Raw genomic sequence first — 18,857 nt, 5'->3', positions numbered from 1 at the left:
TTACAACTCCAAGGTATGGGAATTGAGGATCTAACCACCAGGCTGGCATAGATTCTTCTTGAATTTGTCTTCTTATTCCACAGGGAATGGCAAGGAACCTGAGGAACCAGCGTGAGGAAAACCTGGATGATCTGATGTCTTCCTCACTTTATCCCTACCTGTCCACGCCTCCATCCATCCACCCATCCATCACTGATCAAGCTCTCACTATGTCTATAGTGTAGAAGGTGCCACCAAATGCAATGGAACCTCTTGTCTCATGTGTCTACTTGCATCTTTAAGTTGATACACGGAAGGCACAGTCCAAGCACAGGATACTGGAAGCTATGGAGGTACAGTGGCCTCTGAGCAAACTGAAAACTCTCTATCACTAAAGGGTTGGACATACAGGGTATCTCCTCTGCTCTGCCACCTACCTTGAGGATGCTTTACATGTGGCTAAAAGTGGAGGCAGAGATATTTGGATAAATAAATGCTAGAGAATTGGAAATTCCTAGGACAAGTCAATTTGGATATGTCTATGTCATCCTTTTTTTTCTAAGAGACACGTAACTCTGATCCTTAAGGAGTTAGAGAGTTCCCATAGCTTAGGGTCTGGAAGCCATATTCCTTTTCATGTAACATCCTTGAATATGCTACTCGTATACCCTAAATTTACTCTGTAATTCTTTTTTTTTTTTATTTGAGAGGGAGTCTCACTCTGCTGCCTATCCTGAAGTGCAGTGGTGTGATCTTCACTCACTGCAACCTCCTCCACCCAGGTTCAAGCGATTTTCCCACCTCAGGCTCCTGAGTACCTGGGATTACAGGCACATGCCACCACACCCGGCTAATTTTTGTGTTTCTAGTAGAAGCGGGGTTTCACCATGTTGGCCAGGCTGGTCTCGAACTCCTGACCTCAGGTAACCCACCCGCCTTAGCCTCCCAAAGTGTTGGGATTTCAGGCATGAGCCACCATGCCTGGCCTATAATTATTCTTCACAACATATTTCAGCAATAGGATTAATTATATGTGTCATTAATTATTCAATGTTTGTCTGTCTTACTAAAGTGTGAGCTCCGAAAGGACAGGAGCTTACCACAAATAGCTACAAATTACCTATACACATCCTAGGTACTGTTTTAAGCCCTTCAGATACAACCTGCTCACCCAGAACTCCCATTCTGGTTCCAGGATGGGGACAAAGGGAATTGCTACCTAACACAGCTGTCAGAAAAAGTCTCTCAAATCAGGTTGCATGAAAATGGAGACTGAAAGCAGTGAAGGACCATATTATGAAGCTCTCTGGGAGGAGGGGCATTTAAAGAAGAGAAAATGGAAAGTGCAAAGGTTTTGAGGGCTGGAACATGTTTGGTATATTCAAGGAACAGCAAGAAGACCAATGCAACTGTTGCAGAATAATCCCATGTGAGAGTGGTGGAAGATGAAATCAGAGAGGTAGCAGGTGGCCCTAGCTTTTACTCTGAGTGCGACGGGAAGCTGTTTTTGAGCAAGGGGAGAAAGACAGAAAGAGAGAGAGAGAGACAGAGAGAGAGAGAGAGAGAGAATTGGGAGGTATGTGAATGGGAGGTATGTGACTCAGGAGTTGGGTTTTGTTCGTTTAAAGTTTGAGATGTGTATTAAGAATCCAGCTGAGATGTAAAGTTGGGTTGAGGCATGTGGAATTCAGGAGAGAGGTCTAGCAGGAGAGATAAACCTGGGAGCCATCAGTGTAAATTGCATTTAACACCATGAGCCTGAATGAGGTCTTAGAGAGGTCTCTAGTGAGGAGGGTAGACCAGGAAAAGAAAGCCGAGGGCTGGGTCTGGGGCCATTGATGTTCAGACGTCTGAGATCTGAGCAGGGACCAGGAGAAACAACCAAGAAGGAGTGGCCAGTGATGTAGAAGGAGACTCTAGAGAAAAGAGCATCCTGGAGGCAAATCATAAAAGACTTTCAGGAAGAAAGTAGGGACAAAAATTGTCAAAAGTTTCTGAGAGACTGAGTAAGATGAAGACCGAGAATTGATGATTGGGCTTTGTAACATGGAGGTATTGGAAACCTAGATAAGGGCTGTTTTGGTGAGGTGATGGGCAAAAAAGCCCAAAAGGATTGAGTTCAAGATGGAAAAAGAGGTCAGAAATTGGAGACCATTCTGCAAAGGAGAGCAGAGAAATGAGTGGGAACTAGAAGTAGGTAAAGGGTCAGCAAAGGGTTTGTGTTTTGCATTGGATGGAAAAGGTCAAGAAGAGAGAGAAAATTTGATGGTGCAGGAGACAGCGTGGCTGACCGATCAATGACCTTGTTATTGAAAAAGAGAATGAGGACCTAGGGTTCAAGCAGAAGGGCTGGCATTAGAGCTTTCAGTTCATCTGTGATGTTGAGTGGGAATGCAGAGCTTCTAGGACAAATGCCCTGAGGGTGGTAGATGTCTTGGTGGAAGCCTGCAACATTTTCTTCTGATTGCTTCTATTTTCTTAGTCCAGAGTGAGGAGGAGAAAGAAGTTACAAAATAATAGTTTAGTCTCTTAATTGGATTTTCTCCAATCACACTAGGCAGAAAAGCATATGAATGGATGACTTGCGAAATGGAGTAGGATTGGAAGGTAGCATTTGGGCCCCTTGAGGTAGGATCTCATGCATTTGAAATAGGCCAGTCAATATGCTTGCATATTTTTCTCCCACTAAGTTCAGCTGCTTGGATAAAGGTTCAGAATAGTTAGAGAGTGAGATTTAATAAGGGTTGAGGGTTTTTTTTTCCTAGGTGAGAATTAGGGAGTGAGGAAAAAAGGAGCTGGAGTATGTTCTGGGGAGTAATGGTAACAGCACCTACTTGAATGGAAGCTGGATAAGAAGAGTGAGGCAATGGAGGAATTGAGGGACAGTACAACCATGTATTGACCATATATTTAGATATAATCATGTATTTAGTTTATAGAGGGGTCAATAATTTTTGGAATTGGCAAACTGAAAATGAGAAGTGGTGGTTGGAAAGTAGGATTCTTAGAATTGAGATAACAGAGTGCAGTTACTTGTGTAAAAAGGTCTAGGGTATGACTATAAGGGAGAGTGGATAAGTTAGGATGGAGGAAAACAATCCCCAGAAAAGAGGAGGTCATGGAATGGGCAGTCCAGGGCTTTGCAGGGATTTCTCTATGGAAAGCAAAATCACTGAGAATCACAGCTGAGGTAGTATTGGAGAGGGTGACCATGACCCAGGTGCCGGGATCTTGTAGAAAGGAGGGGAATGACACAGGGCTCAATAGTTGACTATGACAAGGAGGGTAGTGGGTTGTTCAGTATGGCCGCATGACCCTTAAAACCGGGAGTGTTGGGGGCAGTGGTATGGAAGATCAGTAACGGGCAAAAAGGAGTAACGGGCAAAAAGGAGCCCTGCCTCACCTCCAGGCCCAGTGGAACAAGGGGTATGGGAATGAAAAAATCAGCTGCCTTTTCAGAGGACAGCAGGGGAAATGGTGTCTTTGCAGGGAGCTTTGAGATTTTCTTAGGGGCTAGTTCTGGAACCCAGTGGATGCGGAGCCCTCCTAATGCTTCCTCCCTGTTGTTGCCTCTGTTGCTGCTTCCTGGAGTTGTGTCTTTGACCACAGACCATTCTGTACTACTGTATATCACAGTGGTTACATACACAGGGTTTGGGCTCCAACTGTCTCAATTCAAGTCCTGTGTTTCTAATGCACTACTTCTCAATTCTGTGATCTTGGGTTAATTAATCGACCTCTTTGTGCTTCTGTTTCCTCATCAAAAGATAGAATGGTAATGGGCTTACGGAATTGTTGTGAAGTTCAGGCAATAGATATAGGAGCTGTGCTTGCACTAGACTTGGGACAGTGGTTGCACATATAAATGTTTGTTATTAATATAACTATTTTTCCATCACATTCTGCTCTTGATGGCCCCCTTATTCTGTGAGGACAGAAAGGTGAGGGGAATGTTTACAGTCACAATTGAAGATAAAGAGATTTTGCTGATAATAGATCATGCATTCCAGTGACCCAGTGGGTGGGTTTGGGAAGTTGGGGGTAGTCAGATTACGGGGTTCACAGAGGTTTAGGGGATGAAAGGCAGGATACTGAGGGATGAGTTTAGGGAGTCCTGCTGTCTGAATGGCAGGGCTGGGTGAAGGGTGATCTTGCCTGGACAGTGCAGAACTCAGGGGCCTCCTCTTGACTTTGACTTCCACTGATGAACATGGTCAGTGTGGTTCACTGGCATATCCCTGGGGTCTAGCCAAGCCCTCGCTGCATTCTTGCCAAATAAACAAAAGATGCTTCTGAGGAGGAACATGCTGTTATGAGTTTCCCTATCGGCTCTGCTTCTTCTAACACCTCACACTACCCTTTTGGAAATCTGTCTAAGCTCTTGGTCAGATTCCCTCTGAATTTCACCGAGCATGTTGGCACACCTCTGTACCTGTGATTGTCTTGCTTGTAAATAGTTGTACTTGCAGTTCACCTCACCCAGAGCTGAGATAAAAGGTGTCACATAATGTTCCCAGAGTCCTGTCTCATATTGCCTGAACAGATGCTACTGTTGCAGTGATAACCAAAAATGTTAAAATTGAGACCACAAGGACTTGTTGAGCATTGTAGTTTTCTGACAGGACGGATAGTTCCTTTCTTCCTTGGCTCAATGCTTGAGACTTCATCAGACACAGAACTTTCCTGCCACTGTGCCCCACAGCTGCCCATCCTCACCTGCTCAGGGCTGTCTGCTCTTAGATTATGGGCTGTGCTGTTCAGCTCTCTGATGAGCTAATTCAAGACCTGGATCCTAGGGTCTGTTGCAGATGGTCATACAGGAGTCACAGACTGGATAGAAAATTACCCACAGGCATATGCTGTTTGGATCACATAGTGTTTTGCAAATCAGGAAATTTCATGCAAAATTACAGATTAATGACTTTTTTTTTTTTTTTTTTTTTTGTGGGCGGAGGAATATAAAAAGACCCAGGCACAGGAACTCTGACATTCTACATAGCAACCATTGGCTGGAGTTGAGTCATGGCGCCCCCTGCAGATGGAGTACATACTTTAAGTCATTACATATCCCTCCAAGTAAGCCTCTTGGGACTACTAATTTTTTTTTTTTTTTTGAGATGGAATTTCGCTCTTGTTGCCCAGGCCAGAGTGCAATGGTGTGATCTCGGCTCACTGCAACCTCTGCCTCCCAGGTTCAAGTGATTCTTCTGTCTCAGCCTCCTAAGTAGCTGGGATTACTGGCACCCACCACCACGCCCAGCTAATTTTTTGTATTTTTAGATAGGGTTTCACCATGTTGGCCAGGCTGGTCTTGAACTCCTGACCTCAGGCGATCTGCCCGCCTCAGCCTCCCAAAGTGCTGGGATTACAGGCGTGAGCCACCGCACTCAGCCCAGTTTTTTTTTAGGTGCCAAAATAAATGCGAGATTCTATTTTCTGCTTAGGAACACCCATAGGTGGTTATGTATTTCTTTTTCAACTTTTATTTTAGAATCAGGGGGTACATGTTCAGGTTTGTTACTTGGACATGTTGCATGATGTTAAGGTTTAGGTATGATTGATCCCATCATGCAGATAGTGAACATAGTAGCCAATAGGTAGTTTTTCAATCTTTGCCTCCCTCTCTTTCCCCTCTAGTGGTTCCCAGTGTTTATTGTTCCCTTCTTTATGTCCATGAATACCCATTGTTTAGTTCCCATGCAGTATTTGTTTTTCTGTTCCTTCATTAATTCGCTTAGGATAACAGCCTCCAGTTGCATCCATGTTGCTTCAAAGGACATGGTTTTGTTCTTTTTTATGGCTGCATAGCATTCCATGATGTATATGTATCACATTTTATTTATCCAAACTGTCATTGATGGGCACTGGTGTTGATTCCCTGTCTTTGCTATTGTGAATAGTGCTGTGATGAACATACACGTGCATGTGTCACCTGTCCAAGTACTAACCAGGCCTGACCCTGCTTAGCTTCTGAGATCAGATGAGATCAGGCATGTTCAGGATGGTATGTCCTTGTGTCTTTTTGGTAGAATGATTTATTTCTTTTGAATATACATCCAGTAATGGTATTACTAGGTCAAATGGTAGTTCTGTTTTAAGTTCTTTGAGAAGTCTGCAAACTGCTTTCCACAGTGGCTGAACTAATTTACATTCCCACCAACAATGTATAAGCATTTTCCTTTCTCCACAGCCTCTCCAGCATCTGCTGTTTGTTGACTTTTTAATAATGGCCGTTCTGACTCATGTGAGATGCTATCTCACTGTGGTTTTGACTTGCATTAATCTGTTGATTAATGATAATGAGCATTTTTCCATATGTTTGTTGGCTGCTTGTATGTCTTCTTTTGAGAAGTGTCTGTCCATGTCCGTTGCCCACTTTTTAAGGATGTTATTTGTTTTCTGCTTGTTGATTTATTTAAGTTCCTCATAGATTCTGGATATTTGACCTTTGTTGGATGCATAGTTTGTAAGTATTTTCTCCCATTGCGTAGGTTGTCTGTTTACTCTGTTGGTAATTTCTTTTGCTGTGTAGCTCTTTAGTTTCATTAGGTCCCAATTGTCAATTTTTGTTTTTGTTGCAATTGCTTTTGAGGACTTAGTCATAAATTCTTTCCCAAGGCTAATGTCCAGAATGGTGTTTCCTAGGTTTTCTTCTAGGATTCTTACAGTTTGAGGTCTTACCTTTAAGTCTTTAGTCCATCTTGAGTTAATTTTTGTATGTGGTGAAAGGTAGAGGTCCAGTTTCATTCTTCTGCATATGGCTAGCCAGTTATCCCAGCACCATTTATTGAATAGGGAGTCCCTTCCCTATTGCTCATTTTTCTAAACTTTGTCAAAGATCAGGTCGTTGTAGGTGTGCAGCTTTATTTCTGAGTTCTCTATTCTGTTCCATTGGTCTATGTGTCTATTTTTGTACCCGTATCATGCTGTTTTGATTACTGTTGCCTTATAGTATAGTTTGAAGTTGGGTAGCGTGATGCCTCCAGCTTTGTTCTTTTTGATTAGCATTTCCTTGGCTGTTTGTGCTATGTTTTGGTTCCAGATGAAGTTTAGAATTTTTTTGTGCTAATTCTGTAAAAAATGACATCGGTCACTTGATAGGAATAGCATTGAATCGGTAGATTACTTGGGGCAGTATGGTCAGGCTCTTTTTTGGTTTCGTGTGAATTTTAGAATAGTTTTTTCTAATTCTGTGAAAAATGACTTTGACAGTTTGGAATAGTGTTGGACCTGTAAATTGCTTTGGGCGGTATGGTCATTTTAATGATGTTGATTCTTCCAATCCATTAGCTTGGGATGTTTTTACATTTATTTGTGTAGTCTGTGATTTCTTTTGGCAGTGTTTTGTAAGTCTCTTTGTAGAGATTTTTCACCTCTTTAGTTGACTATATTCCTAAGTATTTTATTCTTTTGTGGCTTTTGTAAGTGGGAATGTGTTCTTGATTTGGCTCTCAGCTTGAATGTTATTGGTGTATAGAAATGCTACTGATTTTTGTACATTGATTTTGCATCCTGAAACTTTACCAAAGTCATTTATGAGCTCTAGGGCCTTTTGGAACAGTCTTTAGGGTTTTCTAGGCATAGAATCATATCATCAGCAAAGATAGCTTGACTTCTTCTTTTCCTATTTGAATGCCTTTTATTTATTTCTCTTGCCTGATTTCTCTGGCTAGGACTTCCAGTGCTATGTTAAATGGGGATGGTGGGGACTCTTAATTTCTATATTATGGGTCTGCTTCTCGTAGGCATTGGAACTTATAACTCAAGCCAACCAACTAAGATAAAGGAACATTAGAGGGCATGTGCAGAGGATAAATAATCTGTGAACGATTAATGACTGCATGAAATATCGATGGGTGAGCCAGTGAACAGCACTCAAACTCACCTGAGTATTTGTGAGAGTAAACAGCTTACATAATCTCAAAAAAAAAAAAAAAGGCAAAGAGCTAACTAACTGACACATTCTGCTCTTCCTGAACATTTTAAACTTAAATCAGAAGCCTGGAAAACTATTGCTTAAATCTTTACCTTATACCATGGTTAACAAAGTATAAAACGCCCGATTCTTTCCCAGGATAGTGGAGAGTTTCACAGTTCCCTTTTTTCTTTCATGCTGTAGCAACACCAATTATCACCTGCTGGACTCTTAATGGTGTGTGTGTGTGTGTGTGTGTGTGTGTGTGTGTGTGTGTGTTGTCGTCACCGGAAGCTTTTGAAACAGGTAGTGGGGTATTGAATGTTTTTTTGCCATAGCAGTGTAAAAACAGAACCGCCACATGATGGAGGTTGTTTATTTATTTTTCTCAAGAACAACTTACCCTCTGACTAGCTGTGATCTTCAAGTGAGTTATTTAACCGCTCTGAGCCTCAGTTTTTATCTCTATAAATCTGAGAGTAATGGTTTTATCTCTCAGTGTTTTTGTGAGGATTAAATCATATGCTGTCTGTGAGTGCCCGGCATAGAGCCTCCATCGGAAAGGTTTCCAGTGAGTCTTTCTGTTCAGGACATTCATAACAAAAGCCCCGGAGCAGAGAACGAGCCCCTGAGGAGTGCCCACACAGTCAACCCCAACAGCCCAGTCTCTGAAAAGTAGCCTCAGGAATGGGGATGCTGAGGTTCTGCCTTCTGGCACCAGCACAAACAGACCCTCCAGAGACAGCGGCTGTGCACCTGTTGATTTGGGTTAACTACCCTGGGGGATTTCTCTTCCTCCAAGAATAAGAAGTATCACACTGCTGCTCAGGGTGTTAATTTCTGCCAGGGAATAAGTGAAGAAAAATTATTTGGCCACAACCCTGATTCTGATGTCTATTTGCTGGGGGCCATTTCCCTTTGGGAAGTGGGCTGGTAAGCCTGGATTTTCTGAAGTAGTTCAGGTCAAAGCTATTCCTTCTCTATGAGTCATTAACCCTATTGAGGTAATAAGTATTTATTGGGCACAATCTTGTTGCCATGGGCAGCATTAGGCTCTGGGAATGTGATGATGATCAAGATACACCTCAAGTAGCTGACAGTCTAGTGAGGGAGATGGATAAGTAGATGGACAATTAAATACATTCTTCTAAGTTCTGCTCAGCCAGGGAAAACTCAGGATCCCATGGGAGTTCATGGGAAGGGCAATAAAACCACTTTGGGAAAATTTGGGAAGGCTTTCTGAAAGAGTGCTATGGTCCGCATGTTTGTGTCTCTTCAGAATTCATATGTGGAAATCTTTTTTTCTTAAAAAAATTTATTTAACTTTTATTTTATATTCAGGGGTAAATGCACATGTTTGTTACAGAGGTAAACTTTTTCCACAGGAGTTTGTTGTACAGATTATTTCATCACGCAGGTATTAAGCTTAGTACCCATTAGTTATTTTTCCTGAGTCTCTCCCTCCTCCCACCCTCCACACTAGGGTAGTTCCCAGTGTGTGCTGTTCCCCTCTATGTGTCCATGTGTTCTCATCATTTAGCTCCCACTTATAAGTGAGAACATGTGGTACTTGGTTTTCTGTTCCTGAATTAGTTTGCTAAGGATAATGGCCTCCAGCTTCATCCATATTCCTGCAAAGGACATGATCTCATTCTTTTTTATGGCTGTATAGTATTCCATGGTATATATGTACTACATTTTCTTTATCCAGTCTACCATTAATGAGCATTTAGGTTGATTCCATGTCTTTGCTATTGTGAGTACTGCTGCAATGAACATACACGTGCATGTGTCTTTATAATGGAACAGTTTATATTTCTTTGGGTGCATACCCAATAATGAGAGGAAGTCAAATATATGTTGAAATCTTAATCCCCAAAGCATTAGGAAGTGGATCCTCTAGGAGAAGATTAGGTCAGGAAGGCAGAGCCCTCATAAATGGGATTAGTTCCCTTATAAGTGAGGTCTGAAGTAGACCCCTCATCCTTTCTACCATGTAAGGACATAGCCAGAAGGCACTGTTGGTGAATCAGGAAGGGGGCTTTCACCAGACGTTGAATCTTCCAGCACACTGATCTTGGACTTCCCAATCTCCAGAACTGTGAGCAACAAGTTTCTATAGTTTCTAAACAATCCAGTTTATGGTATTTTTTTTTTTTAAAGTAGCCCAAACTGATTAAGACAAAGAGGTAATTTCAATTTGAGACATGAAGGATAAATAGGAGTAGCCAGAACAACAAGAGTGGGGATGACAATTCAAGCAAAGGGAATGGGCTGTGCAAAATCCCCGAAGCAGGTGCACACAGCAGGTTTAGAGGCTTTCCAGTGCTCATCGTGACCAGAGTGCCGCTGGAAAGCCTCAGAGAGGTGGGTCAGGAAAGCAAGGCCACAGACTGAAAAGCTTTGTTTTCCATACTAGGGAGTTTGAATTTATTCCATGAATTGTTTCAGATATTCCAACAGTTTTGGGCCCAGTCTGCATCTCTGAGACAATTTCACACATCTAGAAGTTGTACACATCTTCCCTTTTGAAATGCACGGTCACTATATCTGCCTGCTCAGGAATGGTTATGCTCTTGATGCAGAAACAAGATATCCTAGGCACACACTGTTGACGTTTTTGAAGGCAGTCCCTTACAGATGTGCTCCATGGTCAGAACAATGCATCCCAAATTTTGATTTGGAGAAAGTGACATCTATATACATAGCATGAAAAAATTCCTGCTGCTCCTGCTACTACCAATGATGTTACCTATCCTCCCATCTCTGAACTTTCAAGAGTTTAAAATGTGGCAAGTGCTCATTTCCTAGACCTCAAACTCAGGTTTGCAAAATAAAAGACAATTCTCTTTTTATTTCCATAACTGAATTTGATTTCTACCTCCAGCTCCATGTCACTGACAGTGAATGTTTAATCTTAGCCGTTTTAGGAAAACTAATTAATTCAAGATTTTTCTCAATCAGATCACAGCTCCCCCTTTTCCTCCTCCCTCCACAATTGTATTTAATTTTGAGGAGACTTGACTACTGGGAAGCTGTTGGGAATGGTTTCTGATTCTTGGCCATCACATCTTCTCTTCTGCATCTCTACCACATCCTCATTCCCATTGGCTCTGTTGTCAATGCCCGTCTTTGCTGATGTCCTTTGCGATATCCAAGTTTTCATCTTTTCCCTGGTGGTTAGTCCATAAAGTTCACTTTGCAGCCTCACAAGACAACAAGGGGACATTAGGGCTCATCAACCCTAAAAATCGAATGGGAGTCCAGGTGCAGTGGCTCATGCCTGTAATCCCAACATTTTGGGAGGCCGAGGCAGGCAGATCACTTGAGGCCAGGAGTTTGAGACCAGCCTGGTCAACATGGCAAAAACCTGTTTCTACTAAAAACACAAAAATTAGCCAGGCATGATGCCACACACCTGTAATCCCAGATACTCAGGGGGCTGAGGCACGAGAATTGCGTGATCCTGGGGGGTGGAGATTGCAGTGAACTAAGATGGTGCCACTGCACTCCAGCCTGGATGACAGAGTGAGATTCTGTCTCAAAAAAAAAAAAAAAAAAAAGATTAAATGGGAAGCATCTGACCTACTTTTTTTAACTGCATGGGGCCTGGGAGGTCAAGCCTGTTTCCCTGGACCCTTCAGGCCAATTCTCCATCACTGTGGCTCCATGGTAGGATACAGATGGAGAATTCCCAGACCTTGCTTATTTGCCTCAGCCCTGCTAAGCAGGTAAGTGTGGGTTCCTTCTGCTCTTGGGCTTATGGTTCTTCCCAGCACCATGGACTTGACCCCAGAGGATCAGGACACAGAGGCTTCTCTCAGACCACTCCTAGTTTCACCCTCTTTCTACTTAAGAGATTTTAATCTAATATGAGTGGAGGTAAAAGCTGGCTCTGACTGGTCATGAAATCTTTTTGCTTAACTAAACTTTAGGCCCTGAGTCTTACTAGGCTCTGCTTTGGAATTCCAAAATCCCTTTCCTGTCAAAATTTTGTCTCTGCCATAAGTTCAAATGTTCATTTGGAAAAGGAAATCTAAGCATGATTTTTTTTTCTTTTTCCTTTTTGCTGATGTAACACCCTTCCCCAATGGCAGTTGGAATAGAATGGTCTCCCCATTGGTCAAGGAAAGGTAGGCATAAAGCAGCCCCCAGGCAAAACTCTCATAGGTGATCTCTAATAGAATATCCCTCTACAAAAGAGTTACTCATTGAGAATTGTAAAACAGGAGGCACTCACGAATATTAGACTGGACTGCAGCATGGAGAAGACAAGCTGAGTGTTGTCCATGGCCTAGAATGCTAGGTGTAAGGGAACCATTTACTTTCTTCTCTGCTCAAGAGGCATTATCAGAATGTAAGTGATTGAAATGCTTGGAATACTCTGCCTGATAAGAATGTCTTTGTATACCACGTGGGTGCTCCATGTCTATATGACTGACCCTCATAGAAATCCTGGACACCAAGGCTTGGGTGAGCTTCCCTGGCTGGTAATATTTTGTGCACAGGCACGTGTCATTGCAGAGACAATTAAGCCCTGTCTGTGTTTTTCCACTGAGAGAGGACAACTGGAAGCTCATGTCTGGTTTCTCTTGTACGCCACCCTATGCCATTTTTATTTTATTTTTGCAGATTTTGAATCTGAATCCTTACAGTGTAATAAACCATAGCCATAAATATAACAGCTTTCCTGAGTTTTATGAGTCCTTCTAGTGAATAACTGAACCTGAGGGTGGTCCTGGGGACCCTCAGCACAACTGAGAACCCTGCAAAGAGAGAGATGCCACCTCTTGCCAAGTCTCAGAGTCTCCCTGGCCTTTAAACGTTTATTCCAGTTGGCTTTAGGCTGGTTCTTCTTCATGTTACCGCTTCTGGGAAGTTAAATTTTCCTTGTGATCTCTGAGGTCCCTGACTGCTGGACCACTGGCATAACTTCACATCCTTGTTGTTGAAGCATTCCATTCTCTGGCCACAGACGGCTCTGACTTCCTCATTGTCAACGACTCAGCTTCCATTCACTTCACCAATCCAGTCCTGTTGTCACCTCCTATACCTTGTTCCTCCCCATCACTTGGGATGACCCAACCTGAAAAATCCATATGCTCAGAAGTCTAGCTCTGCAACCCTTTTGGGTCATACATTCATGGGCCTGAGACTTAGAGTCAGAGAAGTCCACAGTAATCTGACTTTTCTGAATTGCAGTTACTCTTCTGCAAAGTGAGAGAGTACTAAATGAGACCCTACATGTAAAGCTGTTAGCATGATACCTGGTGCATAAATACCAAGGGTTACAATGAGAGCTACTGTTATCAAGTCTGTGATAGTTGATTTCGTGTGTTAACCTGACAGGACTATGGGATGCCCACATATCTGGCTAAACGTTATCTCTGAGTGTGTCTGTGAGGGAAGAGATCAGCATTTGAGTTGGTAGGCTGAGTAAAGCAGAAGACCCCTCCCAATGTGGGGAGGGGAGGCATGGCTCATCCTGTTGAGGGCCCAGAAAGAACAAAAAGGCAGAGGAAGGTTGAACTCTCCCTCTCTTTCTGCCTGAGACATTGGTCTTGTGCACTTGGACTGGGACACGATCAGTGCTCAGACCTTTGGACACGGACTGGAATTTACACCATTGGTTTTCCTGGGTCTTTGAAGATGGCCAATCATGGGACTTCTCAGCCACTAATTGTGTGAGCCAGTTCTTTACAATAATGTCATAATAAGTCATATATATACATGATATATTATAAATGTTCTTTATTATAAATGTTCTTAATTATAAACATTCTTCTCTCTATCTATATCTGTATCTATATCGATATCTATCTATATCTATTGATTCTGTTTCTCTGGGGAACCCTGATTTATATCTAGTCAAAACCTACAAATACAAAACCTTATACCAAAATATGTGTTCTGATGTAACTGGCACTTGATTTTACAGGCTGTCAGACCTCACTTGGCCTTGCCCTTCTCCCCTTCCTCAGCTAGATTTAATCACCCGTCCCTGCAAGGGCACTCTCATCCATGCCCCCATCTCCTCCATCTCCTTGTCCTCCTTCCACAGCTGTGCCTCCCTTCCATCCCCAATGCTATGTCAATCCAACTGATTGTTTTCTCCCTCTGTGCCTTCCAATGCTGCAGAAAAATCACATAACCATGCTGAATTGGTTCCATTACAAATTTATGAGCTTCCCAGCCTCAGCTGTGCTGCCAACCCTGCTCAGTCATCTTCTAATCATCTCTTGTTGACTTTCTCTCCCTTTCCTTTCAGTGGCTGCCCTGACCTCCCCTTGCTTCACCCAATCCACCATCACCCCCTATTCCCAGCCGAGGCTCTGCAGAGAATATAGAGGTCATCAGAAGTGATTTATTTCATGTATGTCCCTTCTAAGTTTTTACTTCTAAATTTGTCTATATTTTTACTTCCTTCATCATTATATCTGAAATTATTCTACTCTCACATCTTCACCGTCTCTTTCTTTCTCCGGGCTTTCCCCCACCACATACAATTATGTATTCATTTCCCCTTTCACATGCTTTTCCCCCATTTCTTTCTACTTTGCTTCCTTTTCAAGATCTGCCTTGTAGGTTCCTCTCTTAGTCACTCGTCCTCTGGTCCTTCACCTTTGCAGCCCAGTGGAATCCTATGGGGGAGCTTTAAAAAAAATCTCCATGATTGGGTGTGCATTGTGGCTCAGGCCTAGAATCCCGGCACTTTGGGAGGCCAAGGAGGGTGGATCACTTGAGGTCAGGAGTTCGAGACCAGCCTGGCCAACATGATGAAACGTCATCTCTACTAAAAATACAAAAATTAGCCAGGCATGGTGGCGCGTGCCTGTAATCCCAGCCACTGGGGAGGCTGAGGCAGGAGAATCACTTAAAATCCGGAATGTGGAGGTTGCAGTGAGCTGAGATTGTGCCAGTGCACTCCAGCCTGGGTGACTCTGTCAAAAAAAAAAAAAAAAAAAAAATCCCCATGATTATTCCTTATCCCAGGACAATTAAACCAGAATCTTTAGGTTTGGGGCCCAGGCGTTTGCATTTTCAAAATCTTCCCAAGTATCTCTAATGTGCAGCCATGGCTGAGAGCCACTGCTCCCTCTGCTTGTATTCAAATCTCAGCCTATGTCAATCCATCTTCTTTTTGCCACCTCTATACTGAAAATGAACTTCCTAAAGTCACCAAGGATTTCCTCATTCCGAAATTCTGCCACCACCTTCAGGCCTCAGGCTATTCAACAGTTATGAAGCATGTGATTCTTAATACACATTTTCAACCTTGTGGACTTCCAAGGCAATGTTCTGTCCCAGCTCTCTTCCCACTTAGATTTCTCTTTCATTGCCCCATTTGGCTTCTTTTCCTCTCTTGGTGTCTCTGTGCTAACCCACTTTATTTCACTTTACACATTCTTCTGCAGCAGTGCCATCCACTCCCATCCCTTTCTTCTCTTGCCTTCTCTGTTCCTTTTCTATCAATGTGCTCAGCATTCCTCCTACTCCCACTGAATTGGCCAAGCTACCAATACTTGGAGGCATCATTGACATTTTTCCTTCCTTCACATGTGCATCTGATTGGCTAACAAAGATTCAATTGTCACTGCAGTCACATTCTGCTTGGAAACCTCTGTGAGGTCTCAGTTTGCAACAAGATGAAGTCCAAATCCTGTATCCTGCGTGAGAAGACCATTCACAATTTGCTTCCAGTCTGCCTCTCTGGTCCTGCTGCCAGCTACTCCTTGCCCCTCAGTTTCCTCATGCAGAAACACACTGTTCACTGCACATACATTTAATCTTTGGTGCCTCTGTACTTGCTCTTTCCTGGACTCCCTTCCTACCCTTCTAACTCCCTGGTGACCTTCTACTCACCTTCAAGGTCCAAATAAAATGTCAGGGCTCTCTGACACTCTTTATTCATTTATATTCCCCTGGAGCGTAATAACAAACTCTAATTAAGCACTTACTCAAGTTTCTTATGGGAACTGATTTATTGTCTGTCTTTCCTGCTTCTTGGTGAAGCCCTTGAGGACGGAGGTCATAACTCATCCCTCATTGTCTCTCTCATTCCCAACACAGATCCTGGAACACTGCAGGAGGTCAGTGGGCATGTGCTGAGTGGAACCAGTAGGGATGATGTAGAGAATGGGACAGTAGGATTCAGGGACACAGTGGGACTTTGTGGTAAAAGAGCAGGACGTGGTGTCTGTGTCAGGTGGAACAAGTACTAGAGCTGCTCACAAAATATTCCTTGCTCCTGGTGTTAAGGACAGAATGCTGAACTGGATAGAGCTGCATCTGACATCATTTATTATATATTATGGTTTTATGCCTGTGTGTGGGAAAGGAGCAGAATTGGATAATCTCCCTGCCCCAGGAAATAGTCATGTAGTAAGCAATAATGGGATCAACGTGCACCGACTGAAATTTTCTACAATCCCCCAGGGCGGAGATCAGTGGGAAGAAGGCTCTCTCAGAGAGATGTGTGGTCTTATCCTTGGGGATAAAGAGAGCCCTGTTAAATCAGGGCAGAAGGTGACACAGAGCTGCCAGGGTGGGCTGCGTTCTCGCGTGCCTCTCTGGGTCAGCTATGCTGGAGATTCTCGCCTTGTATAAAGACATGAGCAGCCCTTTCTTCCAGGCACAGAGCTTATGCAAAGCTTCTTTCTTCTCTTCATCCTACTTCTTTTACTCACTAGCATTTCTGTGTCCTGGATCCTTTGCCCACATCAGCATTATAGCAACTTACAACCATATGATGTGGTAGATCCTTGGTTTTGATGATTTATCATTTTGAGTTGTACTTTATACATCACATCCCAAAGACCCACAACAGGTAGTCACTGGTTATCCTGCTAAGATATGAATCTGTATGCATTGCTCTGCAATGGGAGGGCTGGAGTTAGTTAGCAAGTTAGTGAGCCTGGTTACCATCCCAGTCTTTGCATTTTGTTGTTTTTTTAATTCATTTGTTAAAAAAAATATTTATTGAGTACCTACTATGTGTCAGACCTCACACTAGGACTTCTAGTTGGAGATCCAGTGATGAATAAAAAGGTTCTCTGTTCCCATGGACTGTCCTTTTGGAAGGAGACTGAAGGGGTAAAGACTGACGAAAATAAAACAGAGTGACATGATGGAAAGTGGGAAGGAGGGAGAGCAGTCAGCATTAGAAGGGAGCCCTCACATGGATGAAGCTGGAAGCCATTATCCTCAGCAAACTAATGCAGGAACAGAAAACCAAACACTGCACGTTCTCACTTACAAGTGGGAGCTGAGCAATGAAAATATATGGATACAGGGAGGGGAACAACACACACTGGGGCCTGTTGGGGGAACAAACAGGGGGAGGGAGAGAGCATCAGGATAAATAGTTAATGCGTGCTGGGCTTAATACTTAGATGATGGGTTGATAGGTGCAGCAAACCACCATGGCACATGTTTACCTATGTAACAAACCTGCACATCCTGGATAGGTGCCCTGGAACTTAAAATTAAATTAAATTAAAAAAAAAAAAAAAGAAGAAGGGAGCCCTGCAGTGTTACTCAGAGTAGCCAAACGATGGGACTACCCAAATGTCCAGCAACAGATGAATGGATAAACAAAGTGTGGTCTCTCCATACAGTGGAATATTACTCAACGTTAAAAAGAAAGGAAGTGCGGGGTCGGGCACGGTGGCTCACGCCTGTAATCGCAGCACTTTGGGAGGCCAAAGTGGGCAGATCACCTGAGGTTGGGAGTTTGAGACCAGCCTGACCAACATGGAGAAACCTCGTCTCTACTAAAAATACAAAATTAGCTGGGTGTGGTGGCGCACGCCTGTAGTCCCAGCTACTCAGGAGGCTGAGGCAGGAGAATCGCTTGAACTCTGGAGGTGGAGGTAGCAGTGAGCTGAGATCGCGCCATTGCACTCCAGCTGGGGCAACAAGAGTGAAACTCCATCTCCAAAAAAAAAGAAAGAAAGAAAGGAAGTGCTGACGCATGCTACAACATGGTTGAGCCTTGAGGGCATTATGCTAAGTGAAATCAGCTGACACAGAAGGACAAATATTGTATGATTCTGCTTATGTGAAATATCTAGAATAGACAACTCCTAGAGATAGGAAATAGATCAGAAATTACCAGGTGCTGGGGGTAGGGAGGGCATGGGGAGTATTGCTTAGTGGGTACAGAGTTTCTGTTTGGGGTGATAAAAAGTTTTGGAAAGAGATAGTGGTGAGGGTTGCACAACATTGTCAATATACTTAATGTCACTGGCTTGTGCACCGAAAAATGGTAAAAATGGCAAATTTTATATTATGTATATTTTACCACAATTAAAAACAAATTAAGAAAAGAAACTTGCAATGACAAGAGCCGGCCATGTGAAGATGGAGGGGAGGTGACGTTCCTACCAGAGCAAACAGCTGGTGCAAAGACCCCAAGGCAGGAATGAGCTTGGTTATTTTGTGGCTCTCTATTGTTCGGTACAGGATAACTCTCATGAAGTGTTAAAGACAAGTTTCTTTGTCCTAAAAAGACTCCAGAAAGGAAGTTGACTTTTAGTGCTGGTAGGGGAGTGAAGGGGTCCAAACGCAATGGTGAACTTGGGGATTTTAAAGACCTCTGACTGCATTCCTCAGGAAAGCCAAGGGGCTTGTGGAGTTGCTGGTTTGCCTCTGCTATCAGGCTGTGAGCATCCTAGGACCACCCAAGTCTGTGCCATTTCAGTTCTGTCTCCTAAATCTATGTCTACTTGTTGAACAATGAGCTAGGGTTAAAGTACTAAACCAAGAGGCAGCAGAAATGGATTACAAATGGGCTTGGGCTATAATCCCAAAAGACACAATCCTGAATGCCATAAATCTGATGGTTGAAACCCTGAAAATCACAATCCTGAAAGATCAAAATCCCAAAAACATGATTTTAAAAAAAATTAATTTAAAAAATTATTTAAAAGATATTTATTAGGCCGTGCACAGTGGCTCCTGC

At 43.0% G+C, this 18,857-nt stretch overlaps 1 long non-coding RNA gene across 2 annotated transcripts in view; it reads left to right on the top strand.

The window, feature by feature from the left end:
* The window catches only part of LOC104002919 (uncharacterized), a 152,464-nt gene extending 150,240 nt beyond the window's left edge, over positions 1-2,224 (top strand). Inside the window, exon 4 of one of the 2 annotated variants that reach the window (XR_010153274.1) lies at positions 84-2,224. This is a non-coding gene — a long non-coding RNA (uncharacterized LOC104002919). The remainder of the gene's footprint in view (positions 1-83) is intronic. The other variant, XR_010153275.1, reaches the window with a different exon arrangement.
* The last annotated feature ends 16,633 nt before the right edge of the window (positions 2,225-18,857 follow it).

This window comes from Pan troglodytes, chromosome 19 (assembly GCF_028858775.2).
Source record: "Pan troglodytes isolate AG18354 chromosome 19, NHGRI_mPanTro3-v2.0_pri, whole genome shotgun sequence".
In the NCBI taxonomy this organism is placed as follows: domain Eukaryota; kingdom Metazoa; phylum Chordata; class Mammalia; order Primates; family Hominidae; genus Pan; species Pan troglodytes.
The sequence above is the reverse complement of the archived record's forward strand: the minus strand, read 5'-3'. Positions and strand labels throughout refer to the sequence as shown.